The sequence below is a fragment of the Fringilla coelebs genome (assembly GCF_963513975.1).
Source record: "Fringilla coelebs genome assembly, chromosome: 1".
Lineage (NCBI taxonomy): Eukaryota > Metazoa > Chordata > Aves > Passeriformes > Fringillidae > Fringilla > Fringilla coelebs.
The window spans coordinates 34,747,175-34,770,562 of NC_140028.1; the positions used below are offsets into that span (position 1 = coordinate 34,747,175).

General features: G+C 40.7%; 1 protein-coding gene across 20 annotated transcripts in view; it reads right to left on the bottom strand.

Moving 5' to 3' along the window:
• Positions 1-23,388, bottom strand: part of SULF1 (sulfatase 1) — a 185,509-nt gene that overhangs the window by 143,575 nt on the left and 18,546 nt on the right. For 16 of the 20 annotated variants that reach the window (XM_084218754.1, XM_084218752.1, XM_084218745.1 and 13 more), the window contains exon 2: positions 16,959-17,059. The exons of 3 other annotated variants lie outside the window; for them this stretch is intronic. The gene's annotated coding sequence lies outside the window, so the exon portion shown is untranslated. Of the gene's footprint in view, positions 1-12,596; positions 12,749-16,958; positions 17,060-23,388 lie in introns of those variants that run through there. One more of the 20 variants, XM_084218740.1, reaches the window with a different exon arrangement.

Here is a 23,388-nt window from a genome sequence, read left to right on the forward strand (position 1 = left end):
GGTGATGTGCATTAAATGAGTTGCAAAAGAGTGATTGAGTTATGCAGTCTCCCCAATGGACTGCTAATAAAAAACTTTATACCTTATGAACCATCATAACTCTGCATATACCACATGAAATAAGGTATTAAAACATTTTAGAGAGCTTTAAAAATTTTATTGGTGCTTTTTTGGTATTGCTCCACCTATAAAGCTGGACCTCCTTAATTAGTGAGGACCTATGCACAGGGGAAAAAAAAAGTGTCTGGAAAATACTGGACCCTTTAAAATTTAAGTAATCCAGCTATAGTTAGTTTTGCTACCATACAGTTAATGAAGTATTATTAGACCAAGTGGCCATCCATCCTAGGCAGAGCATTCCTACAGGTTAGTCAGTACATTAATTTGGGGTTTCTGATTCGATTTCCAAGTGAATTAGGTTCTTGGATCAGAGGAATTATTTAACTCTTCCCAGGATCTTGCAGCTCAATAAAAGATAACTGCATACAGGAGTGTCATTAGTTATTCTGTACATCATAACAGCAGCCACTCACAGTGCTGCTAGCTGCCAATGGATGGGTCAGCAATGTTCTTTTCAAAAAACACTTCTCACAGGAAGAAGCAGCTGGACATTCCAAATAATTGAAAACTTACAGAGGAGCATGTGAATCCCATGTCCCAGAAAAATCAGGCATATTTTTTGCAAATGCTGACTTCCCTGCTTCTGGAAGTTTGGCTGATGGACATGTGCTTGAGCAGAGCACTGCAGCCCTGCTCACTTCCAAATGAGGCCTGGAGCCATGGATGTCTGTGAAGATCTGAAGTTTAACCCTTTCTTGCTGCTGAATTTCTGTGTCTTGGTAAGTACCCACTAGAAGGCATAGATTTCTTAAGGTGTACTAAGACTTAATTAAACAATTACGCTCACCTTAATGAACAAAATTTATGACCCTGAAACTCATAAGACTGTTTCAGCTTTATGGGTGTGTGACTGGAGTGAGGAGTGGGCAAACAGCAGTGCCAGCCCCTGCTGACAGGGAGCAGCTGACTGGGGTGAGGCTGTTGAACAACTGGGAAGTTCTAGCTAGGACATGACAATACCCTCACCCCACAGGAGCACTGCTGCAGAAATTTCTCTCGTCTCTGACCTCAAAGCTTCATCTCAGCTGTGGGTTTTTTTCATATATTAGTGATGAAACTTCATGTTACAATCCCATAAACAGTGTTCAACCACAATGCATTTAAATAAATGTATCTAGTTCTCCTTTTTTTGCTGAATCAGCAAGATACCATGGTCTCGGTAACAGCTGCTCAGACTCCTCTTTCCTTCTGCCTGCAAGTTGTTTTCCTTGGCTAAACCAGAAAGGCAAAATCAGGGGAATGGGAAAAGGTACAGGGTGCTCCTAATGCTTTTCCTAAAGCTTTAAATTGCTTTTAATGTCTGTTGCAGAGAGCGAGAGATGAGTTCTCAAGGCTGTGTCTGCACCAACCCCTCACCCACTTTTAGGGCTGAGATGTTACAGAACGCTCAAGTGTCACTCAGGTTTCCCAACACCATGCCATTTGAAAGGCATCCAGATAAATGTTGAGGATGTTCTCTTTCTTTGGACACTACTGCAGTGCAAACTACCTCCAGGAAATGTTACTAGGACAGTGGGAGCAGGACTCTAAACAGGCCCAGCAGAGGCTACGCCTGCACTACAGCTGGCGGCTGCTGCAGAATAACAAATAAGTTTAAAATTGCTGCTAGGATGGGGGATGGGGCTGACTGCAGCAGTGAGACACCAGGACCTGGTCTACTTGACTGCTGCAAGAAGAACTTCACCATCATCAGTACAGAGGACCAACTCCAACTCTCATATAGGTGCAAGCCTCTGATTGCAGCATGGTCAGTACTGAATGTCAGGACCTGAGAGTTGTTCAGCACAAGTCTGCTGCTCTCTGAATATCTTGGTAGGGAAAGCAAACCCACCTACTAGAGCTGTGGAGAGGGATCTTTAGGCTAATTTGCCTGAAGCTGTCAAAGTTAACTCGTAGGATATCACTGTATTTTACCTCTGCAGGTAAGGCTTGTAAATAGCTAAAAATCAGGGCCTGGCAAGAACTAACATACAATTACTTTGTGTATCACTGATGATATATGAACAGCAGTAAAACATTTTTAATAGCAACTGAAATACCAGCATGTATTTTTAAAATTTGTTGACTAGGCAATAAGGATGTCAATCCCTCAGCTGTGGCTTTGCACTTATCCAATACGTATTAGTGGAACATACATGTGATTTGAAACATCTGCATCACACTTGTGGAGGGTCAGCTGGACACTGACATTTTTCTGTATGCAGTTCATAAGTTTTCCCTTGAATCCTCTTCCAGAGACCATCTTTAAGTCAGAGGTGAAAAGAAGAATATGGTCTCTTCAAAAAGAGTTTAGGAATGGCTTCCTTAATCCATAGCATAGCAAGAAGCAACACATCATACAGTTCTTTAAAACAAAAATATCCCTGACTTAAATAAACACCCATATCCTGTTTGTAGGATAAGCCAAAATTTCCTTTTTCTTTGTCCCAGATCCAAATTACTCATCTTTTTTTGGGAAAAAGAAATGTTATAATTCAAGTATATGTTCTCAACACAGTGGCAGATTTCCTAGAGGCTCTTTTTTTCAGGCCACTGAAGCTGGGCAGAGCATCATGTGGTGGCCCTTCCCTGCCTCCAGCACACATTCCTGCTGTAGTTTCAAGTGCTGGGCTGGCATCACTTCCCAAATGTTCTCTTCTGCTCTGTTCCTTTGCAGCCTGGCCCTCTGCCTCTTTCCATCTTCATCTCTCACCTTCCTCCCACACTTGCCTTGTGGCAGAGTCCATTATCTGAGAGATTTAGCTCACCAAAACCCAGTGAGAAATGCCCATGTTTTTGCTGTCTTTCTTGACAGCCTGGGAAACTGAGCTGTCTCAGCCAAAATGCTGCCAAATTGAAGTGGTGGGAGAATGTGGCAGAGAGGAGGCAAGGAAGGAGATTTGTGAAAGGGAAGCAGGGCCTTCCCCCTTGGTAGTGTTAAGAAATGTTGTGCCTAACTCCACTTCCTTCAGGTCTGTCACCATCAGAAGCAGCAATGAGGATGGAATCATGTCCCCACTGGATTTTACACACCTCCTTCTCCAATTCTTTAACCATGACAAGATCTGATCTCATTTTCAGCAAGGAGCTGCAAACTGAAGATCCTGTCTGAGTGCTCAGGAAGCAGCAACATCATTTTTTCAGTTCCCTCTAGACTTGCTCGTATTTCACAGTGGTTCTGTGGAGTACTAATAGTATCTAGATAAAACACCAAAGATTTTTTTACACACCTGAGAGCAATTATGTCACCCTTTGATTCTAAGTTTCCTCAACATGCCAAGCCTTTCTAGCTGCTTTTCTTTCAGTTGCCAGTACCAAAGGCAGATAACAGAGCCATAAGCATGACAAGGCATGTGAAGGCAGGACAAGGCATGTGAGGAACTTACCAGCAGCTCCCATTTTTAACTCTGAAAATTCTGAATAATCTCCATCATTGTTGAGTATCATTTGGAAAGTCAATGCACAGATAACTTAAGTGATTAATTACATCTGTGTTAAGGTAGAAAATCTAAGTCCGTACTACCTAAACTCCTAATTGTATAATTAACTAAACAAATACAGAGAGCAAAAATGCAGACACCAGATCACACCTATTACACCAGATTAGCATTTATTAATACATTCCAAGCCTAAACCAGAGTAGCCCATGCTCTTGCAAATTATAAAATAAGAATGAATGTCCTTTTTGTTACTGTCTTTGAGAACTATGAGGTACTTTGGGGAAAAAAATAAAAAGTAGTGAGCTAAAAGAAATAATTTTATTCCAGCTGAAATGCACCACATATGGCCATAGATACTTACAGATACTTGGGGGAAAGCCCCAAAGGGAGGAAAGTTAATTTAGAAATCTTTGGTAATGGGATTTGTTATAGAAGTGTAAAATTACTTCCACTTAACAACTCCCTATAAAAATATGATGGGTTAAGTTTGATAGTTGGCTGCAAAGTGACTTCAGTCCTTTTCAGGTATCCTGCCAGTCCATAAATAGGATGTATAAATATTTAGTCACCCCAGTAACTCCAGGTACCCTCTGATACTGTCTAAAGGACCCATTTCATGCAAGATTGCCTTTCCTGCATTAGACAAACTTACTGCCTTTCTGCAGCTCAGAGTTCTGTTTTCAAGGCCGTTGGATATTTGGAGATCCTGTTGACATCTTCAGCTCTTCAGCACTGCCTGTCACCACATCTTTCTCCCATTGTGGAGCTGTCAGAATGGCTCTGACCCTCTGTCAGAGGGACCACAGGCTAAGTGGGCAGCACTGACAGATATGCATTGATGTTGATCTTGCTGCCAAAGTTAAGAACTATTTTTAACTTTTCATTTTTAATATCCACAAACCAGCAAGAAGCGAACTGGAAAGTGAATAGCCTTCTCCAGCAACATGAAGGGGTTATACTCCCTAAGATGTTTTCTTTTTCTGAAATGTGAATACATGCATTTGGATGACTCAGCTCATAATATCCCATATGTGAGCTCAAAGTTGAGAGCATCAGTAAAACCATTGTCCATTAAAAGTGTCTAAGTGCTTTCTTGCTTTCTTTTGGCATCTGTCCTGCAATAAAGTACCTTACCTTGAAATAATCTCCCTTTTACTCATGGGGACCACCACTTTGACCGGGAGGATGGAGTCACAGAGGGGGAGTGAAAGCAGTACCAAAGCCTATGGCCAGCTTAAGCATATTTGTATATTTGCATATTTAAACAGAGAAAGGAATGGAAAGCATTCCCCCACCCCCCCTTTTCAGTGGCTGTCATTTTGAGCATGGGTAGAGGTAGGATGAGGTTAAAAGTTCAGGAAAGAGAGAGAAAACAGAACAACATCCTATGCATTCTCTGAAACTATGACAAGGGGCTTAAAACTCTTCCCACGTATTGCCACGTACAGTACTCACCGCAAGCAGTCCCCTAAACTGTCTGGCTGTGGATACAGTTCAGTTCTGAGCCAGGAGTGGGGTAGGACAGTGCTGAGCCCAGGCAGGCTACTGTGCTTTCAGCAGGCTTTGCTGGATGGATGAGACCTGGCATTCCCAATTAGGGCACTCGCACAAAGCGCCGGCCCGGCTGAGGCATTGCCATGCAGCCCAGCTCTGCAGCGCAGGCTCTGCTGGCAGCTCGAGGTAAGGACTGTGCACCCTGCCCCGAGCTTGGGTGCAAAAACCACGAGAGGATTTGTGCTTATTGGGATTTATACTTATTTCCTGCACACATTCTTCTCCCCACAGGGAAGCGCACACGGCGATTTCTGTACAGCACCGTATGGAAAGGATGTGGAAGGACGACTGGTTTCTCCCAGGCTTGCGAGGAGCTCCCATCAGAAAGAAGCAATTCAAAATGGAAGGAGTGAGTACCAGTGTCTCATCCACAGCAAGCAGGGTCCCAGCAAGGCAGGGAGGTGCCTGCCTGCAGAGCCAGCAGGTATTTGAGATGGCTTGTAGTGGAAAAGGGATCTGCTTTTACTTCGCTTGTGAAGGTCTCATCCTTTACTTTGACACAGCCAGAGTAGATTTAATAATGCAACAAATGATTTCATGCAGCAAATTTTGCTTGTGACTAAATGACACTGAAACACAGAATTAGACAATTAGTTATCCCCAGATCTGCTAACCCTTGTTCTGAGGTTAGAAATAAAAGAATTAACATACATTGGCAGCAATGCAGACCACAGCGTACATTCTGTATATTCCTGAATTTCTACATTCCCGCTTCCAGCAGCACAAACAATAACCCCAGAACCCTTGCCTTTTATTTCTTCTTAGTCTGTTTGTGAGGAAATAATTTTTGATTTCAGTTACTGTCAGGGATTTGTATAGTATCATAATTGACGGGATTAATCTAATCCTTATCTTAAAACTTTGCATGGTAATACATAACTGCTGCCACTCAAAGCCTTCTTGCAACTATCAAGAAAACTGCTCTGGGCTCATGAATATCACCAGCTTTGTGGATCACTCTAAGAAGTTTCATATTCTAGAGAATTCTATTAAAAATAATTAGATCACTTTAATCTACAGCTCCCCACCTGCAAACTCCCAGATTTTACTGGGCACTTTATCTGTTACACGGCTCCCTAATGTCTTTACCAGGTAGAGAATCTTCCAGAATTTTCAAAAAAATCAATATTATTGAGGTTTTTGTTCATTGATAGGGGGACATCTGCTGTACTGAAATAACAACAGTAAGCTTCTAACAGGTACTGTCATAATTGTTCCTGCAAGCAAAGATCTAATTCATATGATAATCTGTCATCATCTGGCATTTCATCCTAACTGATTTTTAATGCTATAGTGATCTCAACTTCCATTATTGGCCTCTTCAAATAGTCCACTTTCAGAGAAAGGGAAATGCAGGTTTTGTTTCTTTTAGCCTCTTTTACTATCTGGTATATGCTGCCATGGAATTTAATTCTCTGTAACTTAAACCCCACAAAACAAAACCCAATCCAGAATCTACACTCCTGGTGTCTGAATAAAATACAGACAACTTGCATTTGATCTTGAAATCCTTATGTAAGCCAAGATTTCTTACTTGAGAAAATAAATAATAGGTGAAGAAATTGAAAGGCTTTAATTTTCATATATTTAAAAAGCAATGGTTTGACTACTTCATACAAAGGATGTCACTCCCCATAATATCTCAGCCGGAAAAAAAAGATAAAGTATTGTCATTAAAAAAGAAAGAAGAAAAAAAGAAAAAAAAAAAGAGAGAAAAAAGAACTGCTTGCAGGCTTTTGTGACTATCTTTCTGAACAGTTGTATTCTAACCTATATAAATCAGCAGCCACAGATGCAGCAGCTAAGTTAACAAAGACGTATGCTGCTCTGTGACCCTCATCATCCCTGTGCATCTGAAAACAGAGCTCAGAACTATAAGGTTACTGAGAATGTGGAAAATGGCAGGCAGTCAGCTCTTTCACTAGACTTAGCAAAATTGTAAGAATAAACAAAAAGAAAAGTAAAAACATGTAACCACTACTTTGCACATGGATGGGGGAGAGAGGAGAATTTTAGGTCATCTAACAGCTAATGTAAACTGCAGGGCGGATTCCTTCCAGAACCAAGCTTGTGATTACATTAATCAGACACACCAGAGCTAATGCTATACATTACACTTCCAGGATTTCAATAGCGGGTTAGAGCTACAAAAGAGGGAAACACTCCCCAATATTGGGCACACCATTAATAGAAATAAAGAACAGGAAAATAATTGCTGGAACAGCCAGTCAGCTGAACACCAGGGAAACAGTGAGTGAGCAATTATCAGTTGGTAATCGATGTGACCATTACCCTCTTCTCTTTTACAGCACATCTTTTGCACCTGGCACTTCAGGCAAACAGCAGCTGAAAGAGAACTCCGTAACATGTCCATAATAGGCTGCTCCCCTGCCTTCAGGAGCAAGTGGCCATTTCAATGGCTGCAGATGTTTGTGCAAGAATGGACACTGCTCGGTACCATTCTCTGCTAATGCCGGAGTCCTTGTGGTCAACAGCTTGAGCTCTTTAATTCATGATACACTCTTTTCGCTAAAAGGTCTCAAGGAAACACCGATAGCTTCTGCTTCAGATGTTCTCTGCTCAGTGTGCAAGGGATGGGTTGGTTTAAAAGGTCACACTGATGTCCTACATTTACTTACAGTAAAGGCCTTCATTGTATTTTTCTGATTCTGCCTGCCTGAATGGATATGCATGTTAGCTGTGTAGCTTGCTGAATTCTGAACACAGAAAAAAAAAAAAAAACCCAAGTATGTTATAACTGGTTCTCATTAAACTGCTAAATGGAATACTAAAAGGTAGCTTAAAATCAGGTGCGTTTAATAAAGTTATATTTGAATTGGCACACGCATGGCTCCCATGTGTTTTTCAGTTTGCTAGTGTTGCAAGTTTATCATGTGTATTACCTATGCTTAAATGTTACTTCAGTCCAATAAAAACAGGCATCATTTACAATTTCTCTCAAACATTGCTAAGTCCACGACCCAATTCATTAGCTAACCTTCAGAGGCAGCCTAACACACCCACTGAATTTACTGAGTCTTGGAAAGTTATTTATGCCTTTAGATTAGATATGGGTTTGGAAGATTAAATAAAATCACACCGGGGCATGAAGTGGAGATTTTCTGGAGAAGACACATTTTTAGTTTGAACAGAAATGTACAGAGCATTCATTCACCACATTTCACTTTCCTTCTTAAACCTGCAGAGGTTCTAGAAAATAAATCACAGGGAGGAGTTTCATCAGTATAATTGTATAAAAATTCCACACTGAAGAAAGCTGTGTGATGGGATCTGTAGTGAGAAAGAGTGTTTTCATGTTTCCAGAATTCCTCTGGGAGAGAGCACAGACACCTCTGTGGCAAGCAGACCTCTGAGTCTCCCAAGGACTCCCTGCCCAGTCCAGGAGGGGAGCTGGAACCCATCCAGATCTGGCCTCTTCCGATTCTCCGGATGCGCTGCTATGACTCAGGCACGGGCATGTCCTAACCCTGACACAGATCCCACAACAGATCAGTATCCCAGCAAGACTGTGTAATACTCATTCATAACCAGACAGCCTTGGACATCATTAGCTGTCCCTGCAAGTCTGGAGACATTGCAGCCCTCAGATATGACAGATCTCTTGAAACAGGGATTTTATGGATTTGCCTCACGCTGCCCTTCACATTCACAGTCAGAGAAGCCTCTGCTCAGATCTGGGACTGCAGCATACCTCCACAGGACTTTGTTTGGTTGCTTACATGGAAACACAACAGTAGGAAACTATTTTACGTAATTTAACAGTGAGAAGGAGAGGAAAGAGCCAGCACTGTGGGATCATCCAGCACTCTGGACCACCATCAGGTCGTGCCTAGAATAAACTTCGGCCACCTCTGCTTTACGGAAGTGCTAACATGCAACAAGTTCCTACCTTTCTTTATTGAGGAGCAAAATGAAGCTGAAACCATTTATTAGGAAAAAAGTTAATAGAAAATTTATAAGAGTTAAATTTATTAGAAAAAGGAATGTGGATTTTAATCAATAATCATGCCCATGGTAAGATAAATTTATGCTTGCAAAGGCTTCAACAGATGTTTTTCATTGTAATGGCTGAGATCCAGAATCTTTCTACATTCTTATTTTCTTTCCTCAAACTGCAATAAGACCAGAGGTCACTCCAAATTCTTTGTGTGTGTGTGTGTGTGTGTGTGTGTGTGTGTGTTTTTTTTGTGCGAAGAAAGCGGACATATGTAAAAAAAAAAAAAGATTCTCTCTAAATAGGAAAATAAATCAGAAATACCACAAACCAGGACAAACTCAGATTTTCTGAGTGATGCAGACATTTGGAAATAAAAGCCAGCTGAAACAGTAATTTAGAAAACATCGCAACTTCTTTTGAAGTGAGATTTCTCAATGAGGAAAGCAACTTCTTTGGCTCAATGAAGGTGCAGTGGCACCACAAAGCTCATGCCTTTCCCAAATACTTTAGAAACCCGTACAAACTCATCCAAACCAAAAAGGAAAAAATAAAACAAGATATTTGACTCACAAACTAGCCACTAAATGTCAACTGGTTACAGAATGCTCCACCTGCCAAGGCTGAAATCTAGGACAAAGATCCCAGAGGGGTCACAATCCTGCAATTCCTACTCAAACCAAAGGCCTGTTAGCTCTAACACTTCTCTTAAAAAGAGAGAAAATACATATATTATGCAATCAGACTAGAGCAGAATATTTTTTATGAAAACAAGATGTTTGTAGAAGGTGCCAGGGTGCTAGTCCCAGAAAATAGAAGGCAACTATAGCTGAGGCAGAAGCAGGACTTGCTTGTTCCTCAACCTGCCGTGACCTGAGGCCAGGACAAAGAGTTCAGTCTCCCTGCCTGCTTAAATCCTGGGCTGGGGATCTTTCGTAGCCAGCAAGGGTGCTAGAGTCAACTGTGGTGTTAACACACATGTACTGGGAACCAGGAGGAGACCAACCTCATTTTTACAACAGCATTGCACAGAAAGAGGTTTTGGTTGGTTTGATTTAAAGACTTGATCAGAATTTGAGCTGATAATTTGCAAGGGATGGGTGTTGTACCCACTGCCAGTCCTCTAAGCCAGTCAGCTTTGTATAGGATCAAATTTATATAACAAACCAGACTCAGCAGTGTCATAAATGAGGGTATGAATTTTGTGCCAAGTGTAAATGAGTAATAAAGTAGTTACCAAGTAGTATGTCTGTACACTGATTTGGCATTCCCTGTGTGTGCAGAAGCAATTTGGTATGCTATGGGGACAAAATTCAGTCCTGGCATAAATCAATGGGACTCACATCTATTGAACACCAGAACTGAAATAGGACTCAAAGGCATTTTAGACAGCATAGGAATTAGTGATGGAGGGGAAAATGTGAAGGGCAGATGGATGTGAAACAGCACAGAAGTGGAAAAGAGGAAAGAAGCAAGGAGACAGAAATGTAGAAGGTGAATAGGACTTTCTCTGTTCTATATGTTCCTTTTCCTCAATTGGAACTTGAATATATATATTTTTTCCTCTGCATCCAAACTGTATGATAAATTGGGGAACATCTTGGAAACACTTAAAAGCCTTTTAATGATCAGTTACACATGATGAGTAACAATCATTCAGGCCAGTTCTGAACAAGATCCAGAGACCTCTGTGGAATTTCCATCTGCTTGCCACAAAGACCTACACAGGAATTTGGCCACCAAGTATTTTTGAACCCACAGTGTTATAGTAGAGGTGAACTGAGCCCAACACATCCAGGTTTCCAGACTTAGTTTTCCACAGCAAACAGACCCCCAGCTGATGAAAGCACAGCGGCACACACACCAAGACACACGGAATAAAGGATAATGCAAACCTGGGTGAAAACAGAGGAACACTAAGACATGTAAGACTGGTAGCTGAGAGCAGACATGGTTTTACCAGGTGGCTAAGATGGTCCAATTGCCAGGCACACTTGCACATCTGTGCCCTCCCCAGCATAAACTGAAGCATTCCTAGCAGTGCTTGCTATTGCACCGTGCAGGCCAAGAGCAGACCAGCAAACAATGGTGTATGGTATCGCCTAACAGGTTCCAGATTATCCAAATAGTTTGTAAGTGGGCATGAGGGAGCAATGCAGAAGTTCTGCAAATTGTCACCATACATTTCAGACATTTATAAGCTCTCAGGTGTTGATCACAGTGGTTTATTTATATACTACGTGCACAGTGTTAAGGCCCTTGGCACTAGCAGGGAACAGAAAGCAGCTTTTTTGTTATTTTCTGGTTAGCTTTGTTTCAGGCTGAGCACTTGCTACTGGTTTGAGACAGCAGGTTTCTATATTTTAGTAAAATCTTATGTAATTTTTGAGCAAACTTCCACTATGCAAACTTTGCAGACATTACAGGCACGGCACTTGTCTCATCCTTATGTATAAATGCATTTGGATTATCAAAATACTCCATCATACAATTTCTGCAGCTTCCCAGAGCAGGAAACAATACAATTCAGAATAAGGTATGGATATGTGAAATCTCCACTGTCAGCAAGCTGCACAATTTCACTGCACTTTTTTTGGTGTGCATCACCTGCATTTTGTTAAACCCAGTAGGATCTAATTACTGTATTCAAATCACATTTCATTTAAGTATCACAGTATCTGAACATATTTTGTCCACAGCATACGGAAAGGATAATGCTTATAATTGATGTGGTAAGCCTAAATTTATTGCAAGTATTCACCTGTTTGATCAATATCCACCCACACACTGTCACTCCTTTTTGGAAGTTTTATCCACATATACTTTGAGAAAAGCATTTAAACCCATACAATAATGACAGGTTTTATCCCAGAGCAGAAGCTCTTTTCTTCTGAATTACTGCACTGAATTACTTTATTTATTTGAATAAATAAAAATTGCTCTTGGGTTCTTAAAATCTCTCAGACATAGGCTTCCAAAGGCCATCAGAAACATAAACAAACATATCACAGCACATCACTATCACCCACCAAAACACTGGCCGCTGGGATTTATAAATAATTCATTGGTAACAGGTAAAAATTGACAACCAAAAATGAAATGATTATAAGTACTTTCCATTGACATATAGACCCTTAAGAATTCTTTTAGATCCTCTGAGAACAGGATCTCTGGAACATGGAATCTCCAGGGCAGGTCATCTTTCTTGTGGACTACACTTACCAGAACCAGGCTGATGAGATTGCCTTTGATTAAGTTCAGGACATATACGAGCCAATTCCAAATAATACCCACTGTATCTAGATCCTGGTAAGAGGAGCTCCTTTCCCATCAGAGGAAAAGCTCTGGGTTAAATGATATGTTATCTATATGTCACCTGCCCGAATTAGAGATATCTGGGTTAGAACATGCACTACAGAAATCACAAGTTTTTAGCTTGTTAGTCTAGGGTGAGGCTTATGCCTGAGCATGCAGTAAAGCATGTTCATTGTCAGAACTGGAGCAGGAATTCCTGCAGAGCTGCCTGTACCTTCTTGCAGGCTCCATACCTTCTTGGACTTTCTTAGCAGTCACACTGATACACAGAGCCAGAAGAAATTGGGATGAAAGATCTTGCAGGGTCCTTCCTAAGTGGCTCAGCTCTGCACAGCACAGGTTCTGTGCAAGAGTGGATGTGACCCGCCTGCCAGTCTCACAGGTGGTATTAAAGTTCAGTCATAATGGATAGGATGGGGGATAAGAAGAAATGGATTGGCCCAGAATTACATTAATCACGGCACCAGTGCATTTCATTCAAGATTGAAGCTCAGCAGCTGTGTAAATTAGCTGTTGAAAATAAAAGAATTTGGTGACCAGCCTTGAATCTACTGATTCAAACAGATGTACTTATCAGAGACACAATAACATTTGTTAGAGAATGCCATAAAGAGGTGAGAATTCAATATATTAAAGCTCATGCACAGCATTTCAATAAAATATTCTGCCAATCATGCAGCAAAAGTTCAAGCATCCCCTTTAGATCAGACTAGATTTACTCAAGGCTAATGGTTTCTTTTCCTTCACCAAAAAATTTATATATTATAGATCTCTTGAGAAGTGAGTTCCTGGGTCATCAGATTAATTATCTTCACCCAAATCACTAAATGCCTTAACGTGCACACTAAATGTGTCCCTAAAATCAGAAATACTTTTCCCCTTCCCACCTCATTCCAACTGTAGGTTTGTTCCAGAAGTTGACTGCTCAGGTTTACACCGGGCCCGCTCATACCTGGCAGAGAGCAGTGAAGGAGTGTTTGTCACAGTTAGATCAGCTTTAGAACACACAAAGTCATGCCCCTGGCAACTGGGGCCCACTAGGTAACAGCCCAAGAGTGGAAATGATGGAAATCCTTCGCTTGCTACCATCTCACACAATATCCTTGTGGAGGCCACAGGACAGAGGAGATGCAGTGTCCAGTTTTCCATTACCACAGTAGGGCATAGTTTGTCAAAGTCTCCCAGGGATCCCTGACTTTGTTTCCCAGGAGAAATCAGCAGTGTGTTCTGAGAAAATCTTATCTGCTCCTGGCTAGCCCCAGCATCCAGCTGAGGAGCAGATGGTATGATCGTTTAGGAAAATGGACATAGATGGGCTGAGGCAAATTAGACCATTCAGATCTGTTTATCTGATGAGAAATGAAGCCCTGAGCTGGCATCAACCATTCCTGAGGTGGCACAGGCAGGAGCAGATGTGAAGATGCGTTACTGAGATGGTGAGATCAAAAGGCACCTAGTCCTGGATTTTACATCTCCATCCAGTGAGCTTGTGTGACGCTGGCCAGCTGTCTAGCTGAAATTAACACCTTCTTGAGGTTTAGCTATCAAAGCTGGAAGCTAGGTAATACTGGGTGATGCTGGCAGAAAAGAGAGAAATCTGCTGTTAGAGTACCTTTCCAGGGATTATCGACTAACAGGGTTTTGTTAATCTTTTTTGGATTCTTGCCTGTAGCCACAGCAACACCGTTTTTCCTGCGACGAGGGAAAATGCTGTTCACTCTTTGTTAGTGGGGGTCTGGGCAACAGCTTTTATGATTTGATTATTTCAGTTCCTACTGTTGAGCCTGAAAAAAGTTCCAGTGAATAAGGAAATAACATCCTTGCTGAGGTGTTCCTAAAATTATCTTCACCCTCTTGAGCACCTGCTCAAGAGGTCTTCAAATACCCCTGCAGACCTGGTCCTTAGCACCAGCTGGAGGTGCTTGTTATAGAAAGAGGCTCTTCAGGTGGTGCCCATCTCCTTATGCTGGTGAGGGAGGGTGGTACATGGGGTACAGGATCAGACCTTGGAGGCAGCATGGCAGCTCTTACTGAACTGAATATCCATGTAGGACATTGCCTTAGCAAAGCTCCTGCCTACCCATGAACCAGTGTGTGCATCTGGGCTTGGGGTGACAGCTTTGTCACAAGCACCTTGCTTTTCCACTGATATGGACTTAGCTGTGCTCATGAGAAAGGTGGCTGGGGTGGCACACTGAGTCAGGTCCTGAACCCTTTGCTCAGAACCTTCCCTTTTCTGCCTGCCTGGCTGAGTAAATGGGAAAGGCAAATGCAAGGGCAGAAGGGCAGAGACAGGTTTCTCCTGAACAGCCTCATTCCCCTCTCCACTTCTATGGGAAACAACAACAACTTAAAAAAAAAAAAAAAAGAAAAAAGAAAAAAGAAAAAAGAAAAGAAAAAAGAGTGAGAAGAAAAAAGGGGGAAAAGGAGAAAAAAAGCAGTTGTCTTCTGCCCACAGCAGGAATCACAGTGTGAACAGCCACGGAGTGACAAAGTGAGAGTAGGAGGTTGGGCTTCACTGTCTTTATTCCTCAGTGCACGGGGCTCACAACAAAGGCCATATGCCCTGATCCTAGACATCTCTAGTCTTTTAAGCAGTTTTCAGCATGCAAGTAGCTCCATTAAGCAATATTAATTATTACAGCATATGGCTGTAAAGATAAAAATGAGAACTATCTTATCAGGCCTTTAATTAAAATAGCTATACAGCTAACAACTTATTCAGTGTTTGCAGACAGTAAAAAAAAAAAAATTAATAGTCTTTTTGGTGGGTGACTAATTTGAAAGGCACTCCTGATTTCTGCACAAGCACTCATTTTTCATAGAGACTGAAACAAGCAAGAAGATTTAGAATAATACCTGTCAAACTATGAGGTTATCTGTGAATTGTTCATTTCAACCATTCACTATCAATGACATGCAATTTGTCCCATTAAATATTTTCTACTACCTCAATGGATGAGATAGTTTTATACAAGAAAACCAGCTGAAGAAGGCCAGGACAGGTTTGTGAATGCCACCAAGTGAACTGCTATTCAACAAAAGAAATGAGACAGATTCTGCTCCTATTTCTCTTGTATTTCTAAGGGACTATTCAATGCAAGATTGATCAAGTTGTCAGTTACAAATGACATCAAACAAAAACCTGTGTGGCTTATTGATGAGTTTATTTGCAGCGTTGTGTTTTCTTTTTCAGCTCTTGCTGAAAACCAAAGCATATTGAATTGCTTGAAATAACGAAACTGATTCTTTATCTGCCATATTTTGGAACTGAGCAGTTTTATATATTAATTTACAAATGAAGCTCTAAGGTACGGCTCATTTCTCATTTTTTCCTCCTTGAAAATGGTAGAAGTTTATATACTTCTTAGAACTCAGTTATACCACTGAGCAACAAAAGTGTCTAATGAGATCTCTTAAAGTTTATTAAAAAATTGGCTCAAGAAACAAACCCTTGATGTAAGAAAGCAATTTTACTCCATATATACATTTTGGCACAAGCAGTTCACTTGAAAGCCAGTTGTTTAAAATATTAATCTCATTAGTAAAAATAAAAGAAACAATTACTTCTTATTGTTATACTTTAAGACAAATGCTCACTCCTATAGAAGAAGACAGAGAGACCCGAGCATTTCAGTAAAAGCAGATGATAAAAAACTCAATCCCTATTTTGAATGTGCCTCAAATTTTGGAAAGAACATACAGCTGGGCCCTCTTCAGTCTAGTCTGTTAACTAACCTTATCTGGTTGAAATCCAGCCCTTTCCTATAAGCACCAGGCTTTTGTAGTGTTTTCTCGACCCACAGTCGGCCGCCCAGCTCACTAAGTGCTTGCATATGCATAAACAGAACAAGGCATCCTTCCCCCGTCTGCCCCCTGAAAGCCTCAGTGCTGAAGTAAAGGGGAACCTTTTAAGCAGGGTTTTAATTAGCACCCATTGTTCCCCGGCTGGCAGGACAGGCAGAATGGCCCAGTGGTTTGAAAACGGCTATCACAGTGGGAATCTAACTTTGCAATTGAATCAATCTGCAAACTCCACAGGACTTGCAGGCTGAAGATAAAAAAAAGAAAAAGAGGGAGTAGACCAGGGCATTAATTATAGTGGTGTATTCATACTGGTGTATTTAAAGGCCTGTGAGCATTTCTCTCATATATTTTTAAAAGGAAAATAGAATCATATAAATCCACTAGAGAATGAGACCTGGTCATACAAGTCTAAACATAAAAGTGAAATTCAGCATTAAGTCTACCACTTGATCTTTAACTTCTAGCATCTGTACTACAGATGGTTATTTCTGTAGATGTCTGAAATGGCTAACTGGGAAAAAGGGATTTTGGGAGGAAGATATTCTTTGGCTTTAGTAGGCTGGGTATATAATAAGCAGAGATTTAGGTTTAACAGAAATTCCTCCATTTTCAGTAGAGAGGTGCATGTGTGATGATGCATGACATGATGCATCTGTTTCAAGAAAACCAGACTGCAATACCCCAGATAAGAACTTAAATACCCCAGATAAGAACTTGTACAGGAGGCTATCTTTTCAAAATTGAACAGGTAAAACCAGACTGACTTTTTTTGTTGTTCTGCACCCTACCTGGGCAGGGCTCAGTCCCAGTCGTGCTGGCTGTCTTGTGGTAGGCAGATAATTCACTTCATCATATCAGCTAGTTATTCCTGCAGAGCGCTTCTCCTGACCTTTTCAGGGACCAAACAAAAGTACATCTTTAACTCTTACAGAAAAAAAAAGATGGAAAACAAACAAGACTAGGGAAAGCAAACTATACCCAAGCTCATTTATCAGTACCATCTGTTTGACGGATATGTGGAGACTGTAAAGATTTCTGTCTAAATAGAACATGGAAAGAAATGACATTAAATAAAATTTCGCCTTGTTATAGTTCTGCTTTTGAAAGATTCATTCTGTGTAGGTTTCATTTCTTGATATCAGTTAGGAAGAGCAGGTCCCCTATTCCATATGAGAGTCTGCACCATGAACAGCACTGTTTTCAGGACAAGAGTAGCAATAACTCAGGGACAAGAGGACACTCCAAGCTAAAACATGTCAGTTAAACTTCAGACTGAATATAATCATTTTAAAAACGAAAATAAAAAATTATTGGGAATAAACCAAGGTTCTTCAAAAAATTGATTTATGTTGAATTTTGCAGTCAGTTCTGTGATGAAGTGTGCCTATTTCAGTGCCAAAAAATACAATAAGGTTTTCTTATTAGCACTATTAGCAGTAAGTTTTCTTACTGAAGTCAGCTGAGGTTCCTTGACATCGAGATGAGGGAGCAGTGAAAACGCCTGCTCTGAAGAACAAATGTATTTATGGACCCTTTTCAGCTGCCTAGAATCTGATCTGAATCAAAACATGCATGTAGCCAGGAGCAATTTGGGAGCTACATGCAAAGCAAACCTCCTGCTGATTTGAAGAAAAATCTTCTAATTGCATGTTAAATATATCTTAAAAATTTGCAAGAACTGGCAAGGAAAGCTTTCAGAAGTTGAGAAGTACCAAAAGTAAAATTTTCTAAGGCAAATAGAAAAGGCAAAATCAGCTCTTTTTCCCATCCCTCTCTTTTCATTCAATGCACAGGATTGGCAGAGTTCAAACAATGAGCAGCTACACAATGTTTGTGCCCAGAGGCCTTATTTACTATACACAATTCATATCCTGCTCTGAAGACAGAGTTATTAAATTCCTCATGAACATTTTCATGGCTCTACTCACAATATTGTATCTAAGGGTTTTGTGAACACAATGAATTTATTTTTACAGCATATTTCTGAGGACAGAGACACATTGCAACAGGAAAGTGTTATCATCCTTTCATTAGGGGGGACTTTAGGTCAAAACGCCAAAAGGATTTTGGCCATATAATTTAAAGAAGCAGGACCTGATATTTTTGAGAGTCCTTCATATTAAGAGGAGCTTTATCTATCAGAAGAAAGAGTTACTTTGGTTACTGCATCTCCAAGAGGATTATTTTTTCTCTATAAATCTGCCCACATCCCTCCAGAAAGGCATGCCAAGGATAAGTGACCATCTGAAAATTCTTTTCTTCATTGAACAGTCACAATCTTAGAGCAACCCAAAATTTTAGAACAAGGTTAGTTTCCCCTTCTTGCCATTCCTTCTTGCTCTTAGCAAACTGAGAAGTCCCACAAACAGCAATGTTTTTCTTAAGTAATTTTGATTATATCTCAGAAAAAGTGTAGGTTCTCTGTATAGTGCACATGATATCCTGTGGGATGACAGTAGAATCAAGACCATCTGGATGCCTTTACACTTAGGCAACTATCCTACAAGCTCCTGCATAGTAAAGGAAGAGAGGTAAGTGGTCTCCAAAGGGAAATTCTGAACACCTCAGTGGGGTGGAAGGCTAGTGTCACTCAGTGTAACTTCCCTTGGATCCCCCTAGGAGCCCACTGAATTGGAGGAGGATGGGTGTGTGCACCCAAAGTGCCAGTTGGTGGTACTTGAGAAAAAGAAATTTCGCAGGCAGGTTGCCTTCTGCCATCATTCTTGGCTTGGCTTTACAACATTATAGTCTTCCAAGCTGGTATTTAAAACAGAAAATACTTTGGGAATTTAATTCCCTTCTGTTTTCCTATCAAAACCTGTGCTGGATGTCCCCAGAGCTGGAAGGCTTAGTGCCATCACAGTAAGTACTGATATTTGTGGTGTGGAAAATTGCTTGCTGCTATGGGATCTGCACCAGCCAGACTATATCCAGCATGGGCAGCTCTGATGTGGTATGCCAGAGCTGTGTCCTGCCTGCAGACAAGCAGGACTCAGAAGCACTGTGATCTTTTCTTATTCCCCAGAGAATGGTGTGATGAGGTGCACACAGATCTCCGTCTATTCCCTCATCTTATCTACCCTGCACCCCATGCAGGCCCAGTTACTTTAGGGCCAAATCTCCTGCCCGCCCCAATTCCTCTTGCAGTATTATTTTCCAACCAATTTCTTTCTCTCCTTAATTCCTATTGCTATCTCTTTCTAGTATTCCCATTGCTGCTCAGCTGTACAAGCCTTTTTTTTTTTTTCGTTCATTAAAATATGACACCTTCTTTTTCCATGTCGCTGGGTCCTGGCAGGAAATCCTTACAGACGTGGTTAAATGGATTTGATAGCCTAAACAGTCCCAAACTGTCTATTTCAATTACATACCCAACTCAAGTGCAAAAATATTCTTTGGAAACAGAGTTATCAAAAGCTTAAAAAGTTTCAACTGAGAGTTTTCAAACTACATTTTAAAAAGGCTTTAAACTTGGCCGGATTTGGGCAATGGAATAGCAGAGCCCTCTTTTGATACAAAGCTGGCCTGAGTCACTTCACTTTGTGTCAGAAACGTGCATTGTTTTCTATTATATTGGATGGGATCCTTTCATATGGGCAACTGAGGAGAGTTTAACTCAATACCCTATATGAGACCATCATTGCTGTAGCAAGCTAGAGAACTTTTAGCTGAAGAACATCCCATCTTTAATGTTTGATGGCTGAGACGTTCTTTGGGAATATGGGTCATACATGTTTTAACCCTCTGGAGGAGAAGAAAATTGATTTCAGCTTTACAGTTTTGGAAGAAAGACTTACTTGGTAGGTTTTTTGGAAAAAAAAGGCAGATTACCAACTTTGTTTAATGTGCTTAAAATTCCTCTTCGTTGGCTTTCTCCAATTAAATGCTAGTTAGGAAAAAACCTTTTTTTAGGTGTTGCCCACAGTCCAAACTCCAAAAGTGTTTTCTATCCTTTTTCCTCTCTCAAGGACCATTTGGATGTGGGGGGTACCTATGACTTCCCACAGCAGGTGGCATCTAGATGCAAACCTGGTTCATATGGGATGAAGAAGCCTTTGACAGCAATTGCAATGAATCTGATTTGGAAAATGGATTCTAACTCCATACTTGAGAATCTTAACAAAGAAGGACTAGAGCATGTTTTATTAAAAACAAATACTTCAGTTACAAAATAATTTGTTGAAAACCTATTTTCCATGGGAAAACAGAATCAATGGAAAGTATTTAACCAATCCTAATAACTACCCTAGTAAAACATGCTTTAACATTGAATTGAGTTTTCCTGCCTTAAACACAGATGTACCACTTTTCTTTCTGTCTTATATTTAAAATTTTCCTATCATATTGTCTGAAAGTAGAGAAGAAAAATCAAATAATACCCCTATCTTTCCTTTGGGAGAAAAATGCTAAGGAATTTTTCATTTTTAGCTCTCTTTTACTGCAGATGGCAACATATGGATTTAAAAGTCAAGGTCACCTTTAGCTAGTTGTCATGGTGAATGAAAACACATGGGAAATTGGGCATATAGCATTTAGTTTGACTTTCTGGGAGAAGTAGCGTACAAGAAACCCTGTCACGGAGAGTCTGTGTTTAGTCAACCCCTGGTACCTTAAACAGTCATCTTTTTGGCACTTGTGTTTAAACACAGTAATGAACCTTTTCCTTTCCTCGTCTGTAAATCAATACCACCAATGTGTCCCTTAAGAAAATCATTAACAAATTTTATAAATGCCTGACCAGTCAATAGAAAGATTTCCATTTCAATTGCCCATGGAAAGAAACAAAACTCCTTTTGCAAAATATCCAGAACAAGTTCTGGTTGTGCATTGCAGCTGTTTTCAAGATACATATTTAATGAGACATAACTGACTCAGGGCTAAATGGTTTTTTTTGGAAAAATAATAATAATTTATGTATCTGAGAGTTCCTAACGATGGTTTTCTCCAAAGAAGAAGCTGAAATTAGCTAAAAGAAAAATAGGGAAAATGCAATTTCCAGACAAATCTTTCTTCTTTTTCAGTACCTTGAAAGGATACCTGAGAAAAACTCTCTTAGCAAAGCATCTGAACTACTGCAGATTAGGTTCCCCTAGAGGAACTCTTCTGGTAACTGCCTGCTCTAGGTATTAAATTAAAAAGCTGGCTTGGAGAGCACAGGGGTAGCATTATGAGGAGGGGGCAGTGATAGGCATCAGCTGAGGAAAGGCCAATATACAGTTGCTGTTTGAGTATTCTCTAGAGGCTAAAAGCCATTTGAAGGCATCGTAAACTGGAAAGGGAGACAGTTTGAATTTTCACTGGTGAAGTCGAGAAAAAGGAACACTTGCTGGAAAAAAAGACAGCAGAGTGCAATTTTTACAGAGCAGTACAGCAGTGCACAATAAAATCCTTTTCTTTGAGGGACCACAGCAGGCTTGAGAGTCAGTCCCGTGAGACTCTCATGAAGTTTAACAAGGTCAAGTGCTAGGTGCTGCTTCTGAGCTGGGGCACTCCCCGGCACAAACACAGGGAGGATGGAAAATCAATGGAGTACAGTCCAAAGGAGAAAGGATAGGGTATCCATGGATTCCCTGGGCAACCTCTTCCAGTGCTTTACTACCCTCACAGGAAGGATTTTCTTCCTAATATCCAATCTAAACCTGCCCTCTTCAGCTGAAAGACACTCCCTCTTGTGCTGCTGCTACATGCCCTTGTGAAAAGTCCATCTGTAGCCTAGTTGCAGGATCCCTTTAGGTACTGGAAGGTGCTCTAGGGTCTCTCTGGTTTTCCAGGGTCTAATATCTTGCAGTCTTTCTTCAGACTGAACAACCCCATCTCTCTCAGCCTGTCAATTCTGTCATTTTGCCCCCTGCCCTCAGGAAGGAGAAATTTCCAGCTCGGTGGCAACAGCTCCTTCCAACTTATTTTGTAGTTTGGTTTGTCCTCTGCTTCATATAAAACTATTCAAGAGAGAATCTGGCACCATATTTATGGCAGGACCATGGAAGGGATAAAAGGACCCTGATTACTAGACTACTTCCTAAAACAATAGAACTCAATATTCCTTGATGGAGTAAATGAAGAGGGAATGAAGAGAAAGAGTGGAATGCAAAAACCAGCACCAAGCTGCAGGTTATGATGAGACTGATTGAGAAAATACTATTTTCTAATGCAGGCTCACAGTTCTGTATCTAGCTCAGTATTTTAATATAGAAGTGATGTACCCCACATTTTTCCTGGTTGCAGGGAGTACCACAGCTGACCCATGGTTGTGCAAGAGAAATAACAAAGCTGGTGTTCATGTGAATTCCCTAAGCATGCAGAAAGACAGAGCAAAGAATGAGAAGATATAAACTGAAGATAACACCTAGTGACCCAGAGCACCCTAAAGAGGCAAAAGAGAAATAAGAAAAGAATGAGAACAAGGATTTCTAACAGCAGTGGCAAATTCCTTATTAATGTGTGCAGACTAACGTGTAGTAGTGACTCTGGAGCAGCGCTTTCTGACAGCTTGTGCCAGAGCCATTTTGTAATGTTAAAAGGCTAATTAGTCAAGAGAAAGGAGAAGGGAGCCAAGCAGACTATTGCAATAATTCCAATTAGTCTTGTAATACTTTCTATCATGTACTGTTCATGGACAACATAGAAAGAAATTTTGTCACATTGTCCTATGCTATATGATCACTCAGAAAGAAACTCTTACCTCATGTGTAAGCACAGAGCAGGGTCCTATGGGCTGCTGCTGGAAACAACTAAAAATGCCTTTTGGTTTGGTCATCCTGAATATAGCAAGGGTCAGTTTCATGATCTCTGACTAATACAGGTATAGGTACCATAGATAATTAGCTTTTTCTGTAGTGCTGAAAGTGCAGAAAATCCTTTACACAAAGGCAAAAATAACAGTTAATTTCTTCTAAATCCTTAAAGTCCTATCTCTTTCCATATTTTTAATATCCTTAAACAATGACAGAGCAGAGACAGAGAAATTACAACTTTGCCCATGTGGTACTCAGGCAAGGGCCCAGATTCTCCAAGGACAATGTGTTTCAGGTGTTTAAGTGTGACAAGAGAACATAACCCTGATATTAATTGCACCTCCAAAGTGACTACTTCTTCCAGCAGCTGCAAAAGGAGATAGTTAAGCTTCATTAGCTAAATCCCAGCTCTACTTTGGATGCTAATAAAGGATGTGGTGTAGCTGTCAGGCAGTAATTTTTCCTCATTGGAATCAATACAGCA